Source organism: Prionailurus viverrinus, chromosome B4 (genome assembly GCF_022837055.1).
Source record: "Prionailurus viverrinus isolate Anna chromosome B4, UM_Priviv_1.0, whole genome shotgun sequence".
Lineage (NCBI taxonomy): Eukaryota > Metazoa > Chordata > Mammalia > Carnivora > Felidae > Prionailurus > Prionailurus viverrinus.
This window is the reverse complement of record NC_062567.1, coordinates 43590037-43608610: the sequence shown is the minus strand read 5'-3', so window position 1 is coordinate 43608610 and position 18574 is coordinate 43590037. Positions and strand designations below refer to the sequence as shown.

The 18574-nt window shown below is 42.5% G+C and overlaps 1 protein-coding gene across 6 annotated transcripts in view; it reads right to left on the bottom strand.

The window, feature by feature from the left end:
- APOLD1 (apolipoprotein L domain containing 1) overlaps positions 1–18574 on the bottom strand; it is a 62556-nt gene that overhangs the window by 24252 nt on the left and 19730 nt on the right. For 3 of the 6 annotated variants that reach the window (XM_047866225.1, XM_047866228.1, XM_047866224.1), the window contains exon 2: positions 10800–10965. The exons of 2 other annotated variants lie outside the window; for them this stretch is intronic. The gene's annotated coding sequence lies outside the window, so the exon portion shown is untranslated. The remainder of the gene's footprint in view (positions 1–10799; positions 10966–18574) is intronic. One more of the 6 variants, XM_047866226.1, reaches the window with a different exon arrangement.

Sequence of the window (18574 nt, the reverse complement as noted above, 5' to 3'; positions counted from 1 at the left end):
AAGAGGATCCGAAGCAGGTTCCGTGCTGACAGCAGCGAGCCTGACGCAGGGCTCGAACTCATGAACCATGAGACCACGACCTGAGCTGAAGTCAGATGCTTAACTGACTGAGCCACCAAGGTGCCCTTGATGTATATTTCTAATGCAGATTTCTAACTTTTTTACTTGTACCGTGTTGCTCTGAACATTCTTGTGCAAGTCTTGACTTCCTAGAAGGAATCCTCAGAATGAAATCCTAAGCCTTAGGTTATGTGCATTTGTAATTCTTCTAGACATTACCAAATTGTTCTCCAAAGTGGACATATTAGTTTACCTTCCTGCCAATGGTGCAGAAGAGGTCCTATGGCTCTACGTTCTCACCAACAATTGGTATCACATTTATATTCGTTTTTGTCAAACTGGCTAAAAAAATGAATCACATTATTATTTTTCTTTGCATTTTTTATGAATCTTAGGAAGGTTGATCATCCTATTTGTCATCTGGTTTTACCTTTCTGTGAATTTGTTTATATTTTTGTCTTTTTCTAATGGGTTATTTGTATTTTATTGATCTGTAGGAGTTCTTTATGTAATCTGCACACCAATCTTTGTGGGTTATATCTGTTACAAATATCACCTTTTGGATTGTAACTTCTCAATTTTTTTTTTTTTTTTTTGAGAGAGAGCATGCACACATGAGCAGGGAAAAGGCAGCAGGAGAGGGAGAGAGAGAATCTTAAGCAGGATCCACACCCAGCATAGAGCCTGATTCGAGGCTCTATCTCACAACCATGAAATCATGACCTGAGCTGAAATCAAGAGTCCGATGCTTAACCGATTGAGCCACCCAGGCACCCCTGTAACTTCTCAATGTTTATAATGACTTTTAATAAGCAGACGTTGTCTACATGTTAATGTTGTTGAAATTACCAATTTTTTCCTTTATGGCTTGGGTTTTCGGCTTCGTTTTATCCTAAAGAGCAAGACCATAAAAACATTCTCCCGTTTTCTCTTCTAAAAGTTACTTTTCGGGGCGCCTGGGTGGCTTAGTCGGTTAAGCGTCGGACTTCGGCTCAGGTCATGATCTCACAGTTCGTGGGTTCGAGCCCCGTGTGGGGCTCTGTACTGACAGCTCAGAGCCTGGAGCCTGTTTCAGATTCTGTGTCTCCCTCTCTCTCTGCCCCTCCCCCGTTCATGCTCTGTCTCTCTCTGTCCCAAAAATAAATAAACGTTGAAAAAAAAGAATAAATAACGATTAAAAAAATTTTTTTAATAAAAAAATTAAAAAGTATATAAATAAAAGTTACTTTTCAGTTTGAGTCCTTATCTAGAATTCATTTTTGGTATATCTGTGAGCTAGGGATCTAATTATGTATAAGGGGTTATCAAGCATCACTAGTATAGTTCTTCCTTTCCCTATAGATCCAGAGTGTCCATTTTGTATAAATCGTTTTCATAAATAGTTTGGTCTGTTCTGAGCTTCTGTTCTGTTCCTAGTTGTCTACTTGTCCATCCATGCACTAATGTCATTCTGTTTTAATAACAATAGCTCTATATTAACGGTGCATGTCTGGTAGGAAAAGACCCCCATCCTTTTCTTCTGTTTCATTGGGCCTTGGAAAATCCTAAATTAAAAGTTATTGTCCCTTCTGAAAGAATGGTGGCTGCCAGGAGCTGTGGGGAGAAGGGAATGGGGAATTAGTGTTTACTGAGCATCGAGTTTCAGTGGGGATGACGAAGAGGTCTGGAGCTGGATAGATTGGATGGTCACGCAACAATGTGAATATACTTGTATGCCACTGTGTACAATTAAAAGTGGTCAAAATGCTCTAAAAAGTCAGCGTCTCTTAAAATTATGAAGATACCATTGCACCGATATTTTTTAATACAGTGGGGTTTTTTTGTTTGGGTTTTTTTTGGTTTTTTTTTTTTTATTTATTTTGGGACAGAGAGAGACAGAGCATGAACAGGGGAGGGGCAGAGAGAGGGAGACACAGAATCAGAAACAGGCTCCAGGCTCCGAGCCATCAGCCCAGAGCCTGACGCGGGGCTCGAACTCACCGACCGCGAGATCGTGACCTGGCCGAAGTCGGACGCTTAACCGACTGCGCCACCCAGGCGCCCCTAATACAGTGTTTTTGATGAGAAATCTGATGTCTGTTTGATTCTCTCTCCCTACCTCCCTCCTTTGTAGGCATTCTGTTTATTTTGTCTGGAAGATTTTAAGGCTTTTTTCCTTATCTCTTCTATTCATACATTTCATACTATTTGTAGGTCCTTTCAATCTGAGGAAGCAAGTCTTCTCTGAATGACTTATTTAAATGCTCCGCCTCTCTTCCATATTCTATAGTCTTTCTCTCTGGAACTCTGATTAGATAAAACTGAAAATTCTAGATCTTTCACATATCTTGATTATGTAGAGAACTTTCTAGCTCTGTTTTCCAGTTCATTAATTTGTTTTCCAGCAAATCTGATGGAGCCCTTTTATTATTTCAACAACCAGATTCCATAATCTCTGGTTTATTTACACTTATGTGTATTCAGCGTTCACAAGAACGTGAACACAAGTCATAACTTGTTGCAAAGCCCTAATCTTCTTGCTCTACGGACTCCACTTTCTCAGGTGGAAGTTTGACCGTCTCTCTCTGTCATGGTGGCATTCTTCAAAGTTGGACATTCTTGATTTTTCACTAATCTCTGTAGAGGGCATCTGTTAGATCTACGTCGCATTGCTTTTCTTGGCCTGTTTTGAGGAAGGATAGGATTACCTACAGGATTACCTATAGGATAGGATTACCTATAACCTGAGGTTATACCTCGGTGGCTAGTGTTCTGGTACAGATGCTCCTCATTCTTCCCAGACGTTGCCAGACACTGAAGGTGGGGCCCTGCCTTATCTTTCTTACTGTCACCTTCCTCCCCATTTTTCTTCACTGGAGATAGACACGACCATTACTATTATCCGGCAGAAGAGGTAGGAGAAGGTGGTGCTAAGGAGGGATCAAACCATCTAGACATTCCTGCTGCGGTCCCCGAATCAGTCAACTTATTTGAACTTTGAACTTTTTCCTGCTGCTAGCATCTACCAGTTTGGGGCAGTGAGCATTCAGGGTGTCCTTCCTATATTTTGCAGCAAAACAAAAACAAAAACAAAAAAACAATATTCAAGTGTTGGCTATCATAGATCTTTTTCACCTGCGCCTGTATCATACAGGCATTTGTCACAATTTCTGGTCCCTGGAAATTTCCCCCTCTTGTTTTCCATGCAGTTGTGATTTTCTTCATCTACCTTTTCCATTTCTTATAGACCTTACAGAAATTTGGAGCTGGAAGAAAAGGTTGTGCCACTTTTGTTCAATCTATTATCTTCAAGTTCACCCTTTTATCATGCTTGAGCTATACATAAAGAGAGAAATAAGACAAAGAAGTGATCCATGGGAACCAAAATATCACCTTTTCTGATAAAAGTCACTGAAGGGGCACCTGGGTGGCTGAGTCGGTTAAGTGTCTGACTTTGGCTCAGGTCATGATCTCGCGGTTCATGAGTTCAAGCCCCGTATCGGGCTCTGTGCTGACAGCTCAGAGCCTGGAGCCTGCTTTGGATCCTGTGTCCCCCTCTCCCTCTGCTCCTCCCCTGCTCACGTGCTCTCTCTCTCTCTCTCTCTCTCTCTCTCTCTCAAAAATAAATAAACATTAAAAAGAGAGCCACTAGAGAATGTAGCTTAGCATGGAAGGCAAATGAGCTTACTAATACTGAACCACACAGTATTATACCGACTGAACCAGCCAAACCCAGCAGCCCCAAGAGGGGCAGATCCCATCACCTGGGTGGCCCTGCCCTGCAAGTAGCCGAGTGGGTGCTTTCTTGGGCTGCCTGGCTCCCAAAGGGGAAGAAGAATGAAACCAAGCCATTCATGCTCAATTTATTATTCTGGAATTTACCAATCAGATTACATCACCCTCTCCAAGAACACAAGGAGATCTACTAAGTCAGGTTCCTTCACAGATGGAAGTTGTATTCATTCCCTGTTGGGACTGTAACAAATTACCACATTGTTACTTAAAACAATGCATCTTTATTCTCTAGTAGTTCTGGAGGTCGGAGGTCCAAAATCCATTTCACTTTTCAGAGGTAAAGTCCAGGTGCTGGAAGGGCTGGTTCTTTCTGGAGGCTCTGAGGAAGAGGAAGAATCCCACTCGCCCCCCCCCCCTTTTTTTTTGTCATTTTCAACATTTAGTGCCTGCCTGTGCTTGTTGGCTGTGTCTCCTTCCTCCGTCGCCAAAGCTCGTCATTCCCATCTCTGGCTTTGTCATCACATCACCTTCCTCTCTGACTCTTCTGTGTCCCCCTTTAAAGACCCTTGTGGTTATCAGGCCAACCAGATAATCCAGGATAACCTCCCCACGTCAGGATCTTAACTTAATCACATCTGCAAAGTCGTTGGTACCACATAAAAGAATATGTTCGCAGGTTCCGGGAATTGGGACATGGATATGCTTGGAGAATAACTCAATCTATGGCAGAAAGTAATATCAAAAGTCAGTTAAGAATTATCCCCCCACTAATATTCCCTTGATTTTTGTTCTCTTAAACCGCTGGTTTTAGCCATTAAGCCTATGTCAGCAGAAGTGTGTGTGACATCCTCACGAGAGGACCTCAGGAGCCTATCAGAACAGTCCTGCCCCATCTTCATGAGACTACTCCTCCCTCTTATATTACCCAACTTTGTCCCCTCCCAGGAACACTGGTGGGCAAGACAGATTTCACTCACAAAAGGTTCCAAAATAGTTCCCTATATGCATTAATTAAATAGTTCAATGCCATTTTGTACCCAAATCTGAAATTTTCATTTTTCTTTTATCCGTTTTTATCATGCCTATCCATGTTTTCCACATAGCATAGCAGAGGATCAGGATTGAGATTTAAAAAACATTTTTTTCCAATGTTTATTTATTTTTGAGAGAGACAGGGAGAGCGTGCCTGAGCAGGTGAGGGACAGAGAGAGAGGGAGACACAGAATCTGAAGCAGGCTCCAGGCTCTGAGCTGTCAGCGCAAAGCTCAAAACAGGGCTTGAACCCACAAACCATGAGATCATGACCTGAACTGAAATCGGACCCTTGACAGACTGAGCCACCCAGATGCCCCGGAATTGAAATTAAATGACAAAGGGGCGCCTGGGTGACTCAGTTGAGCTTCGACTCTTGGTTTTGGCTCAGGTCATGGTCTCAGGGGTTCATGGAATTGAGCCCCCGTCAGGCTCTACGCTGCCAGCACAGAGCCTGCTTGGGATTCTCTCTCTCTTCTGCTCTCTGCCCTTCCCCCACACATGCTTGCTCTCTCTCTCTCTCTCTCAATAAATAAATAAACGTGTTTAAAAGCTGATAAAACTGGGCTCCTGGGTGGCTCAGTCAGTTAAGCGTCTGACTTTGGCTCAGGTCATGATCTCACGGTTCGTGGGTTCAAGCCCCACATTGGGCTTGGTGCTGACAGTGCAGAGCCTGCTTGGGATTCTCTCTCCCTCTCTCTGCCCCTCCCTCACTTGTGTGCACTCTCTCTCTCTGTCTGTCTCTCTCTCTGTCTCAGAGTGAATAAATAAACTTAAAAACATTAAAATCATTTAAAAGAATAATAATAATAAAATTAAAATAAAAATGACAAATGCACTATTCCCATTATAATATGCACAACAAAACCTCAATAACAAAATGCTAATAATGTTGAGGGGAAAAAAGTTTTAACATAAACATCTTCCCTTTATCAAATGTCTAGAGAGAAATTAAGGTCCAAGGCATGAATAAAAATCATGAGACATTAAGGTTCAAAGAAAGCAAGGTTCAAGACAAAATTATCCTGTTTTTGTGAATTAAAATTCAAAGAAATTAAAGTCCAAAATTCATTTCCCCCAACTTTTTATTCGAGCTGCTCTGTCTCACATGGAGGGGATTTCGATGTTTGGGTAGAGGCAGGGATCTTTAGCAATTATATTTTAAGCTGTATCTCACTGGAATGGGGGCAGCTCCTAGAGGGCCTCCAAATTAGAAAGCAATAGTTACCCCCAGCAAGTCTGTACTCTGCTTTTTCCAAGAGTCTATAGATTTACAGAACATGCAAAATGATCACAGCACCCGCTCTACACACACCAGAGGCAGAAAACAAGCCGATTTTTCAAGCAAATTATCAAGCAAAATACATTCCCAGAATCAGTAGTGCAGGTCGCCAACAGTATTTTGGGTCGCCAAAAACTGTTGCAGAAATAACAGCCTCACCAGAAGCCAGTTGAGTGAGACCAAGAATCCAGAATTGATGAACTGTGAGTTAAAACCCAGTTAGGAGGGGGGCGCCTGGGCCGTTCAGTCCGTTGAGAGCCGGACTTCAGCTCAGGTCATGATCTTGCGGTTCATGGGTATGAGCCCCAGGTCAGTCTCTGTGCTGACAGCTTGGAGCCTGGAGCCTGCTTTGGATTCTATGTCTCCCTCTATTTCTGTGCCTCCCCTGCTCGCACTCTGTCTCTCTCTCTCTCTCTCTCTAAAACAAAAAAAATAAAGACTTTTAAAAAATAAATTTAAAAACCTAGTTACGAGAAATCGACTAGCTACAGGTTAATTTCCGCACAATGGCACCTTGCATTTTTCACATCCAGGAAGTTCCACCTCTGGCAAGGCATTTGAGGGGCTGCTGCCTCCTTGCCAAGTTAGAATCGCGCAGCACTGGCAACGTTTTCGTGGATCAGATCTTATCTGTGGAGCTGTCCTTTCCCACCCAGATATTAGAAACCTCTTAATTCCCGTGTCCCTTTTGAATTTTAGTTGTCTTCACTGCAGTGTTGCACTGAAGGTGAATTCCGTCCAGTGACAGAGCTCCCAAAGTAACCAGTAAGCATTTTTATTCCTGTGCTGCCGTGGCTTTTTCCACCGCCTCTTTCTGTGGCATTCCTCAGGCGGAAGAAAACCATCACCTGGGGAGGATTTCCCCATCCCATTTCCGTAACCAGTTTCTAGCAACCTCAAGGACAAGTAGAGGGAGTGATTCTTGAGCCACATAAATGCAAACTTGGTCCATCCACTTTTGCCCTTGAAGATAGTTCAAAACAACATAAAAGAGGAATCAGAATTAGGACTGTTTGTTTACATTACCCACCTAAACTTAGTACTAGCACATTGAAAACTAATCTCTCATTAGTGCTCTGTGATCCAAAGAGAACCCAGCTGCCCCCACGGTTTAAAAACAGCAAATAGGGGCGCCTGGGTGGCGCAGTCGGTTAAGCGTCCGACTTCAGCCAGGTCACGATCTCGTGGTCCGTGAGTTCGAGCCCCGCGTCGGGCTCTGGGTTGATGGCTCAGAGCCTGGAGCCTGTTTCCGATTCTGTGACTCCCTCTCTCTCTGCCCCTCCCCCGTTCATGCTCTGTCTCTCTCTGTCCCAAAAATAAATAAACGTTGAAAAAAAAAAAAATTTTTTAAAAACAGCAAATATTTTTCTACTCCTTCAATATCTAAAAGGGCAGTATATGAAAAGACTGTTTCTTTCTCCCTATAATTGAACCCTTGCCTCAGCTGTAACTGCTTATTAAGACCTCTTCAGCCTGCTGGCCCCTGATAAGTCCCTCTCGTGGCCCCTGTGCCCTTGCCAAAGTCCTCTTACAGCCTCAGAGTGGCTTTTCTAAGGTCTTTTTTCCCAGGCCACGGCTGTTAAGAGCCCACTGCACCACCATAAAAACCTACCTGGCTCAATGTAAGACTGCCAAGATCGAAATGTCCTGCACACACACACTAAAGAGCAAGACCACAGGGCCAAGGCCAATCCCATGCCACTCCAGAAGCCTCAGTCACTCCATGGGCATTCATTCGCTTCTCCCTAATTGTGTGCCTTATTTCTCCCACACCAATTTTCTGGCCGATGTATCAAATGTCAGAACACTGAAGCAGAGCCCGATAAATAGCACCCCTTGCTCCTTTTCTGAGTTCAAAACAAACTGAGATAAAGGAGTGGAAGGAGAAGGCCAAAGTCGTACCTAGTTCCTGATAAAGCTGGGTTGAGAGTCAGAAAAGCTTCCCAGCACCCAGCTGCAGAATAAAATCCAGCAGTCCAGGTCCAAGGGGGATTTGCCTTGCCGTGAGTGGAAGCGTCAGCCGGCCCTGAGAGCAGACCTCATGCTGGCTGGATTCCAAGGAGGAAAGTGGGTGGGAATGAACTGAGCATGCCCACTTTATTTTCCCCAAATCTGCCCCTCAAACCATGCCCCTTTTCCATTCAGGGCTGAGTTAAGAAAGGGCAGAGAAAATGCAACTGCCTTCACTCGGAAGGGTGGTTTTGGCTTGAAAAAAAATTTTTTTTACTAGTAAAAATATTATATGTAATACTTGAGTAATTAAACAGCATGACCTTTTAAAAAAATTTTTAATGTTTACTTATTTTTGAGACAGACAGTGGAAGTAGGGGAGGGGCAGAGAGAGAGAGAGAGAGAGACAGAATCCGAAGCAGGCTCCAGGCTCAGCTGTCAGCACAGAGCCCGACACGGGGCCAGAACCCACCGATGGTGAGACCGTGAACTGAGCCGAAGTCAGATGCCCAAGTGACTGAGCCACCCAGGTGCCCCCCCCCCTTTTTTTTTAATTTTTTAAATGTTTATTTATTTTTGAGACAGCATGACCTTTTAAAAATCAAAATGCTAGAAGCTTCCCACCTGTTAGACTGCAACACTATGGCTATAGTCTGAAATTCTAAAGATGAGATTTCTGGGGCATTGTTAATTAGCATTAGGGAATGTTTCCTCAGTAGTTTTTCATATGTCTTTATGAAAAAAAAAACGTAAATTTGGAGTGCCTGGGTGGCTCAGTCAGTTAAGTGTCCAACTTTGGCTGAGGTCATGATCTCACAGTTCTTGAGTTGGAGCCCCCACGAGACAGCATTGGGCTCTCCGCTGTCAGCACAGAGCCTGCTTTGGATCCTCTGTCCCTCTCTTTCTCTGCTCCTCCCCTGCTCACTCCCTCTCTCTCTCTCAAAAATAAATAACCATTAAAAAAAAAAAAAGTAAATTCATACATTTATTAGCTGTGCACTTAAAAACATGATTTACAATTTGGAGCGAGATTTTTTTTTTTTTTTTTTTTAGAAATAGAAGGTATGGCTTCTTTTTTTTCTTTTTAAGTTTTTATTTATTTGTTTCGAGAGAGAGAGAAAGTGTGAGTGGTGGAGGGCAGAAAGAGAGGAGAGAGCAAGAATCCCAAGCATGCTCTGCACTGTCAGTGGGGAGCCTGATGCGGGGCTTGAACTCACTAACCCTTGAGACCATGACCTGAGCCAAAGTCAGATGCTTAACCGACTGAGCCACCCAGGTGCCCCTGGAGCCAGATTTTAATAAAAGCTTTTCTCATCACGGAGACAAATGTTTTCAGCCTTCTCAGATTCCCTCCACTGCCTCTTCTGTTCTTTCATTTTGTCAGTGCCCCACCCATGTGAGTCACTGCCCATTTCCAGACTTAAATGAAATGGCAGTGTGTGAAATCAGTTTCTGAGTGGTCACAGAGTGGCCAGACGACACTATCTAGGAGTTGAGGAGGTGAACCCTGGCCAACGGAAATGGAGACGGGAGCGTGCAGGCAGGTAAATGCCCTCTTGTGTCCCTCTTGGACTGCTCTGAGAGACAGCTGCTCTGAGAGGCCTTTCTGAAGGATCCCTGCTGAAAGGCCTTCCACTGGGAAGACCACTTCCCTCTCTTTCCTCATTCTCTCCATCTGAAACTATTTGGGCTGTTTGGGGTCATCCTGCCCTTGCCTTAGGGCGACCCTCAGCACTTACCGCCTCCAAGCTCCCACAAAGCCAACATTTACTGAGTGTTTCTCAGGGCGGCAAAGACAATATCACATTACATACCATATAGGAAACCTTCCTCTTTTTTCTTCATTTTACTTTATTTTTTATTAAGTAATCTCTACATCCAACATGGGGCTCGAACTCATGCCCCCGAGATCAAGAATTGCATGCTCTACCAACTGAGCCAGCCAAGCGCCCTTAGGAAACCTTCCTTTTAAATATTTGTTCAGTTTCTATTTCCTCAAAATCTCTAGGCTTACAGCTCACCCATCTCTACTGCTTATTCAACCTTCTCATCAAATTTTCTTCCAATGATCCCCCTCAGCCTGTGGTAGGTGGAGAACTTTGGTCTTCCCTCACATGTTAATTCTCTTCACTGCCAGCCACCCTGCTGAATTCAGCAAGCCCTCTAGAGTGAGCTGAGTATACAAAGCATGCATTCGTCCCGTGGACAAGAAGATGTATTATAATACATCTTTCCCTCTGTCGCATGGGCATAAAACAAAATCCCAAGCAGAGGGAAGAAAAAGTTGTGTCAGGGGTGAAGCAAGTGTGGGGCCTCGGCACGCTCAAGTATGTAGTGCAAGCTGGTGGAGGAAAAGGAGATCGGGAACAGGGATTTCGAGGCAGGGGCAGATATGACCCGAAACTGGGTTCAGAATGAGGTCGAGTCACCTGTGCTGAAGGAGGGCAGGAGCTGGGAACGTGTTTTCAGGAAACACTGGCACAGGCAACAGGAGTGCAGTTTAATACGCGATCTTATATCAACAAACACCCCATATGTTTACTGCCAGGATCAGAGCTGATCCCAGTGGCAATGAGACTGATCCTGAAGGTAGACAAATGGATCACCTGCCTGGACTCGAGGGATGAAGAACCAGGAAGCCTGGTGAATATTAACATCTCCCCTCACACTTAACAATACATTCTCCTTATGTATTGGTTTCCATTGCTGCTATAACAAATCACCACAAACCCAGTGGCTTGAAACAACACAAACTTAATACCTTGCAGGACTGTGGGCTAGAAGTCTAACCTGGGTCTCACGGGTGGCAATGAAGGTGTTGACGGTGCTGCATTCCCTTCTGGAGCCTCTAGGGGAGGCTCCTTTTCCTTGCCTCTTCCAGCTTCTAGAGGCTCTGTGTTCCTTGGCTCCACGGTTCCTTCCTCCACCTTCAAAGCCAGCAAAGGCACGTTGAGTGCTCTCATCCCGTCACTCTGATGTCTTCTGCCCTCCTCTTCCACCTTTCAGGACCCTTATGACATTGGATCCACCCAGATAATCCCAAATAATCTCCCTATTCGTGGGTCAGCAAATGAGCAAACTTGATTCCATCTGCAACCTTCCCTCCCCTTTAGCCATGTAACATATATTCACAGATTCTGGGAATTAGGGTGTGAGCATCTTTGGGGATCCATCATTCTGCCTACAATACGGCACTGAGTGCTATGGAGAAAAACAAAGCAGGGATGAGGGAAAAGGAATGACTAGTCTTCCATAGGCGTGTCTCTGACCACATCTGCTTTTGCTTTGAAGGATTCATTTGATTAGATTGGGCCCAGCTAGATAATCCAAGCTATTCTCCCTGTCTCCAGGTCCTCAACATTAATCGCATACGGAAAGACCCTTTTGCCACTTAAGGCAACACTCATAAGTTCCGGGGAATAGGATGTAGACGTCACGGGGAGCCATTATTCTGCCTTACACATCTTATCTGTGATAGAATTTTCTAGGTGTCCAGGCTTCTCATTGACCCTGAAATTTCCAGCTGGAGCTCTGACAGAAGCCCTTGAGAATTCAACTAGTAGATACAATGACCTCAATTTTGTCAGAAAGCAAAAGATTCTTCCCTCTTAACTCCCTAGATTGTAAAAACATGTGTCCTCTTCTCTCTGCTTGGAAGTAAAGCAGCAGCATGATGCCACTACCACCATTAAGATACAGAAGAGTTGGGGCACCTGGGTGGCTCAGTCGGTTAAGCGTCCGACTTCGGCTCAAGTCACGATCTCACGGTCCGTGAGTTCGAGCCCCGCATCGGGCTCTGGGCTGATGGCTCAGAGCCTGGAGCCTGCTTCCGATTCTGTGTCTCCCTCTCTCTCTGCCCCTCCCCCGTTCATGCTCTGTCTCTCTCTGTCTCAAAAATAAATAAACGTTAAAAAAAAATTAAAAAAAAAAAAGATACAGAAGAGTTACATCAGCCCCAATAATCCCCTGGTGCTGCCTCTTTATAACCAACGCATCTCAGCCCAAGTCCCTGACAACCAAGGATCTGGTCTCTGTCTCTTTACTTTTGCCTTCTTGAGGATGCCATACAAATGGCATCACACAATCGGTAGTCACTCAGATCTGGCTTCTTTCACTTAGCAAAATGCATTTGAGATTCACCCGTGTGGCTGTGTGTATAGTTCATTCTTTTTTACTGCTAAGTAGTATTCCATGGTATGGTTACACCACAGTGTGTTTATCCATTCAGTTGGGTTTTTTTTTTTAATTTTTTTAATGTTTTATTTATTTTTGACAAGCAGAGATAGAGCATGAGCAGGGGAGGGTCAGAGAGAGAGGGAGACACAGAATCCGAAGCAGGCTCCAGGCTCTGAGCTGTCAGCACAGAACCCGATGCGGGGCTCGAACTCACAGACCGCAAGATCGTGACCTGAGCCGAACTCAGACGCTCAACCAACTGAGCTACCCAGGCGCCCCATATCCATTCAATTGTTGATGGACATTTTGGTTTCCGGTATTTGATGATTGTGAATAAAGCTGCAACAAATACTCATGTACCATTTTTTTTTTTTACGTAAACTTCAGTTTTCATTTCTCTTGGGTAAATACCTAGAATTACTGGGTCATTTGGTGTGTGTTTATCCTTGTAAGAAAACTCCACACTGTTTTCCAAAGTGGCTGCACCATTTTGCGTCCTACCAGCAATGTATGGGAGTTCCAGTGGCTCCATAGCCTCATCAGCATTGAGCATTTCAGGTTTTGTTTTGTTTTGTTTTAGTTTGGGTTTAGTTGGGTTGGGTTGGCTTGGCTTGGGTTTTTAGCCATTCTAAGAGGCATGTGGTATTATCTCATTGTGTTTGAATTTGCAACTCCATAATTACTGATGATGTTGAACACACGTTCATGTGTTTATCTGCCATCTGTGTGTATCTCCTTTCATGAAGTATCTGTTCAAAGCCCTTTGCCCATTTTTTGAAGAACAAATATTGTTAAAATGTTCATACTACTCAAAACAATCCACAGTTTAATGCAATTCCTATCAAAGTACCAAAAGCATTTTTCACAGAACTAGAACAAATAATCCTAAGATTTGCATAGAACCACAAAAGACCCCAAAGAGCCAAAGCAGTCTTGAAAAAGAAGAACAAAACTGGAGGTATCACCATCCCAGATTTTGAGATATTCTACAAAGCTATAGGAACCAAAACAGTATGATACTGGCACAAAAATAGACATATGGATCAAAAGAACAGAATAGAGAACCCAGCAGTAAAACCACGATTATTTTATTATGTTAACCTTCAACAAAGGAGGAATGATCATGCAATAGGAAAAAGACAGTCTCTTCAACAAATGGCATTGAAAACACTGGGCAGCTACATGCAAAACAATGAAACTAGACCACTTTCTTATACCATGCCCAAAAATAGACTCAAAATGGACTAAGGACCTAAATGTGAGACCTGAAACCATAAAAATCGCAGCAGAGAGCACAGGCAGTAATTTCTCTGACATCGGCCATAGCAACATTTTTCTAGATATGTCTCCTGAGGCAAGAGGAACAAAAACAAAAATAAACTATTGGGACCACATCAAAATAAAAAGCTTCTGTTCAGTGAAGGAAATAACCAACAAAATTAAAAGGTACCTACTAAATGGAAGAAGATATTTGCAAATGCTATATCTGTTAAAGGGTTAGTATCCAAAATATATAAAGAATTTATAACACTCAACACCAAAAAGCCAAGTAATCCAATTCAAAAGTGGGCAGAAGACATGAACAGACATTTCTCCAAAGAAGACATATAGATGGCCAACAGACACACAAAAAGATGCTCGATGTCACTCATCATCAGAGAAATGCAAATCAAAACTACAATGAGATATCATGTCACACCCGTCAGAATGGCTAAAATCAAAAACACAGGAAACAACAAGGTTGAAGATGTGGGGGAAAAAAAGAACTGCTGTGCACTGTTGTTGGGGATGCAAACTGGTATAGCCACTATTGAAAACAGTATGAAATTTCTTCAAAAAATTAAAAATAGAATCACCATATGAGGGGCGCCTAGGTAGCTCAGTCTTGATTTCAGCTCAGGTCATGATCTCATGGTTTGTGGGATTGAGCCCCACTTCAGGCTCTACACTGACAGTGTATAGTCTGCTTGGGATTCTCTGTCTCTCCCTCTCTCTCTCAAAATAAAAAAAAAACATTTTAAAAAGAGAAGGAGAAAAAGAATTACCGTATAATCCACTAATTGCATTAATGAGTGCAATTAATGTAGAAATTAATTCTACAAAGAATATGAAAAACACTAATTTGAAAAGTTTGATAAGCACCCCTATGCTTATTGCAACATTATTTATAATAGCCAAATTATGGGAGCAGCCCAAGTATCCACCAATAGATGAACAGATAAAGAAGAGCTTAAATATATACATATATGTATATATGTATATGTATATGTATATATGTATATATACAAATATATACATATATGTATATGTATGTATACATACATATATACATACAGCTCCAGGCTCTGACCTGGCAGCACAGAGACTGACCCGGGGCTGGAATTCACGAGCTGTGAGATCGTGACCTGAGTTGGATGTTCAACTGAATGAGCCACCCAAGCACCCCTGTAATAGTAAAAATTTAATGGCAAGACAGAAGAAAAACTTTTTTTTTTTTCACTAAGTCCATGTCAATTATTTGTTTGGATCACTTAGATAAGAAAAATAGGATAAGTATCAGAAAGGCAAAAAATCAGGGTGTCTGGGTGGCTCAGTCAGTTAAACATCCAACTCTTGATCTCACCTTAGGTCTTGATCTCAGGGTCATGAGTTCAAGACCTCACAATGAGCTCCATGCAGGGTGTGAAGCGTACTTAAAAAAAGGGGGGGGGGGCACCTGGGTGGCTCAGTCTGTTAAGCATCTGACTTCGGCTCTGGTCATGGTCTTGTGTTTTGTGGGTTCATGTCCTGCATAGGGCTCTGTGCTGACAGCTCAGAACCTGGAGCCTGCTTTGGATTCTGTGTCTCCCTCTGTCTCTACCCCACCCCTGCTCACACTCTGTCTCTCTCTCTCTCAAAAACAAATGAACATTAAAAAAATTGTTTAAAAGGCAGAAAATCACTATATATATTTTCACCTTGTAGTGTCATAAATAACAAAAGCAGCCTCTAAAATTGCTCAACTATTTGAAATTTTTAAGTTATCCCCTTAATGCTTATGTCATGGAGAAAATTCAGATTATAACAATAAAGATAATATTTAAAGATATTATTTAAAATATTATCTTTAAATAAAATATTATTTAAAGATATTAAAATATCTTTAAAATATTTAAAGATTATATATATATATATATATATTTCACATATAGAATAAAAGAATAAAATAAAAATAAAAGAATCTTTTGCTCATTTTTAATTGGGTTATTTTCTCATTGATAAGTTTTGAAAGTTCTTATATATTTATTCTGCACACAAGTCCTTTGTCAGATATGTGATTTGAAACTATTTATCCTAGTCTATGGTTTGTGTTTTCATTCTCTTTTACAGTCACTTTCACACAGCAAAAGTTGTTCATTTTGATGAAGCCCAATTTAGATTTTTTTTTTTGATGGATTGTGCTTTTTCAGCTTCATATCTAAGAAACCTTTCCCTCATCCAAGTTCACAAACATTTTCTTCTATTTTTTTTCTAGAAGCTTTATAGTTTTACATTTTACATTTAGGTCTATGATTCATTGTGAGGTTTGGGCATATCCATTTTTGCATAAGGTGAAAGGTGTAAGTTGAGATTCTTTTTTTTTTTTTTTCTTTACTTTGGCTTTTTTTTTTTTTTTTTTTTTTTTTTTTTGCATATGGTTGTTATTTGTTTCAACATCATTTACTGAAAAGACTATCTTCCTACATTGACTTTTTGCACTTTCATTAAAAATTGGTTGGGGTGCCTGGCTGGCTCAGTCAGGAGAGCATGCAACTCTTGATCTTGGGGTTATGGGTTCAAGCCCCACATTGGTGTAGAGATTACTTAGAAATAACATCTTTAAAAAATTGGTTGACAATGCATGGGTGTGTCTATTTCTAGACTCTGCATTCTGTTCCATTAATCTTTGTGTCTGTCCTTTCAATAAACACCACTCTCTTGATTACTGTGGCTTTGGTGATTAGATAAATCTATTTTTAGTAATCTCTACACCTAACCGGAACTCATGAGCCCAAAATCAAGAGTCACATGCTCTACTGACTGAACCAGCCAGCCGCCCTTAGGTATATCTATTTTTTTTTTAATTAATTTATTTATTTTGGTTGGGGGTGGAGGATGGGGGTGAGGGAGAGCACAAGCAGACTAGAAGCAGAGAGAGGAGAAAGAATCCCAACGAGGCTCTGTGCTGAGCCAGACACAGGACTCAGTCTCCTGACCATGAGATCATGACCTGAACCAAAATCAAGAGTCGGTTGCTTAACCGCCTAAGCCACCCAGGAGTTCCTAAAGCTATTTTTTTAATCCAAAATTTCTATCATTCAAGGTGGGTCATCTTGAGCAAGTTGCATAACCTCTCTTAACATCAATTTTCTCAGCTATAAAAAGGATATTAGGGTGGCTCAGTGGGTTAGGCGACCAACTCTTGGTTTCAGCTCAAGTCATGATCTCACGGTTTGTGAATTCAAGCCCCACATCGCACTCTCAGCTGTCAGCGCAGAGCCTGCTTGGGAGCCTCTGTCTCCCTCTCTCTGTCTGCCTCTCCCCTGCTCTCTCTCTCTCTTTCTCAAAAATAAACATTAAAAAAAAAAAGAGGATCTTAGGAGTACCTATGTGAAAGAGTGATTATAAGGGCTAAGAAGCCAAGGCATGGGAAGCATGGGAGTAGAATTGTTCTGTTTCTAGCCTCCCCCTTTCTTCCTGGATTAGCATCTCCTTCTTTTGGGGAAACAGTTCTTCTTACTCACATCAAGCACATAGTCCTATTGTAGCTGCCAATCATACTACCATGTCCCACCCTGGCCACAGGGAATGGTCAAGGGATGAACACAGGTGCCACGCATAGCTAATTGGAGACTTTCTCCCCTTAGTACTATGGGAGATTGAATTCCTAGCCCTAACTTTTGCTTTTCCCTCTACCCACATACTTTACCATGACTCAGTTTTTCTGACTCAGGAATAAGTATATTTCCTTGGATTTTACCTTTGGGGCTGGCCATGTGACTTGCTTTGGCAAACAGAATGAAGCAGAAGAGACAGAGTACCAATTTTGTCTAGAATTGAAGAGGCCATAGGATCTTTCTTGCCCTAGTCAATAGGTAAGGAGAAGAAAACTTTTTCACTTGAATGAAGATTGAGTTTTTTTGTTTTATTTTTGTTTTATTTTTCTTAACATTTATTTATTCTCTTGAGACAGAGAGAGAGAGACAGAGCATGAACGGGGGAGGGTCAGAGAGACAGGGAGACACAGAATCTGAAACAGGCTTCAGGCTCTGAGCTGTCAGCACAGAGCCCAACGCGGGGCTCGAACTCACAGACCACGAGATCATGACCTGAGCCGAAGTCAGACGCTTAACCAACTGAGCCACCCAGGCGCCCTGAAGATTGAATTTTGATTAAGCATCAAACTGGACAATTTTAGTTACTGAATTGACACTGTGAAAGAGGGTTTTTATTATACAAGAGTGAGCTAGTAAGCTCCAGAAGCCCAAGACTGAGACTCAAACAGGAACAAGTGAAGGCTAGTGACTCCCACTAAACAGACCTTGGTTGGGGGGAGGGGGTGACCCCACGTGACACTGCATTTTTATTATACGTTCCTCCACGTCATGCTCAAATATTTTTAAACCATTGCATCTTCTTGTATCTCATTCCTTATTGTCCCTATTTTATTGAACTTTAATCCTTTTCAACAGCTTTCTCTTGCCTTATTGGCACACTTTCTGTTCTCCCTTTTCTTTTAAAATTTTGATCAAAGCAATACATTTTCCTACTGGTGAATCTCAGCAGTAAAGAGCATAGAACTAAAATCAGCATTCCTTTGCTCCTCCCGTGCAGTATTGTTCCAGGTCCTCCAAAAAGGAGCCACCAAAATATAGTCAGACATGCAAGACATTTACCAGGGGAAACATCTGTAGAGGAAGTGAAGAGGAGCCAAGAGAAGTTGGGGAAGCTGTCCAACCATGATGCATATCTGACCTTGAGTGAAGGAGAGCGGGAAGGAAGGAAGGAAGGCTGAGTGAAAGTGTCTTGGATCGCAGTGCGGTTGTAAAGAAAGTTCAGCAAGGCCACTGGGGAGTCCTCAAGCCAGTCACCTGAAACCCACACTTGACTTTGTGCTGAGGCCATGCTTCCCAAGGCTGCCTCCAGCCAATGATTGAACGCAACGGCCATACTGAAGTAAGACCATACCTGGGAGCCATGAGACTCCTCTGGCTGTTCTTTCCACACCACTCAATCCACCATGGCTTTTCCTATCTTAAACCTGTCACTTCTCAGACCTCCCTTTTGTGCATCCTTCCACACCCAGAGTAAGATGGTCCAGGGCCTGCTTGTACTTCTGGG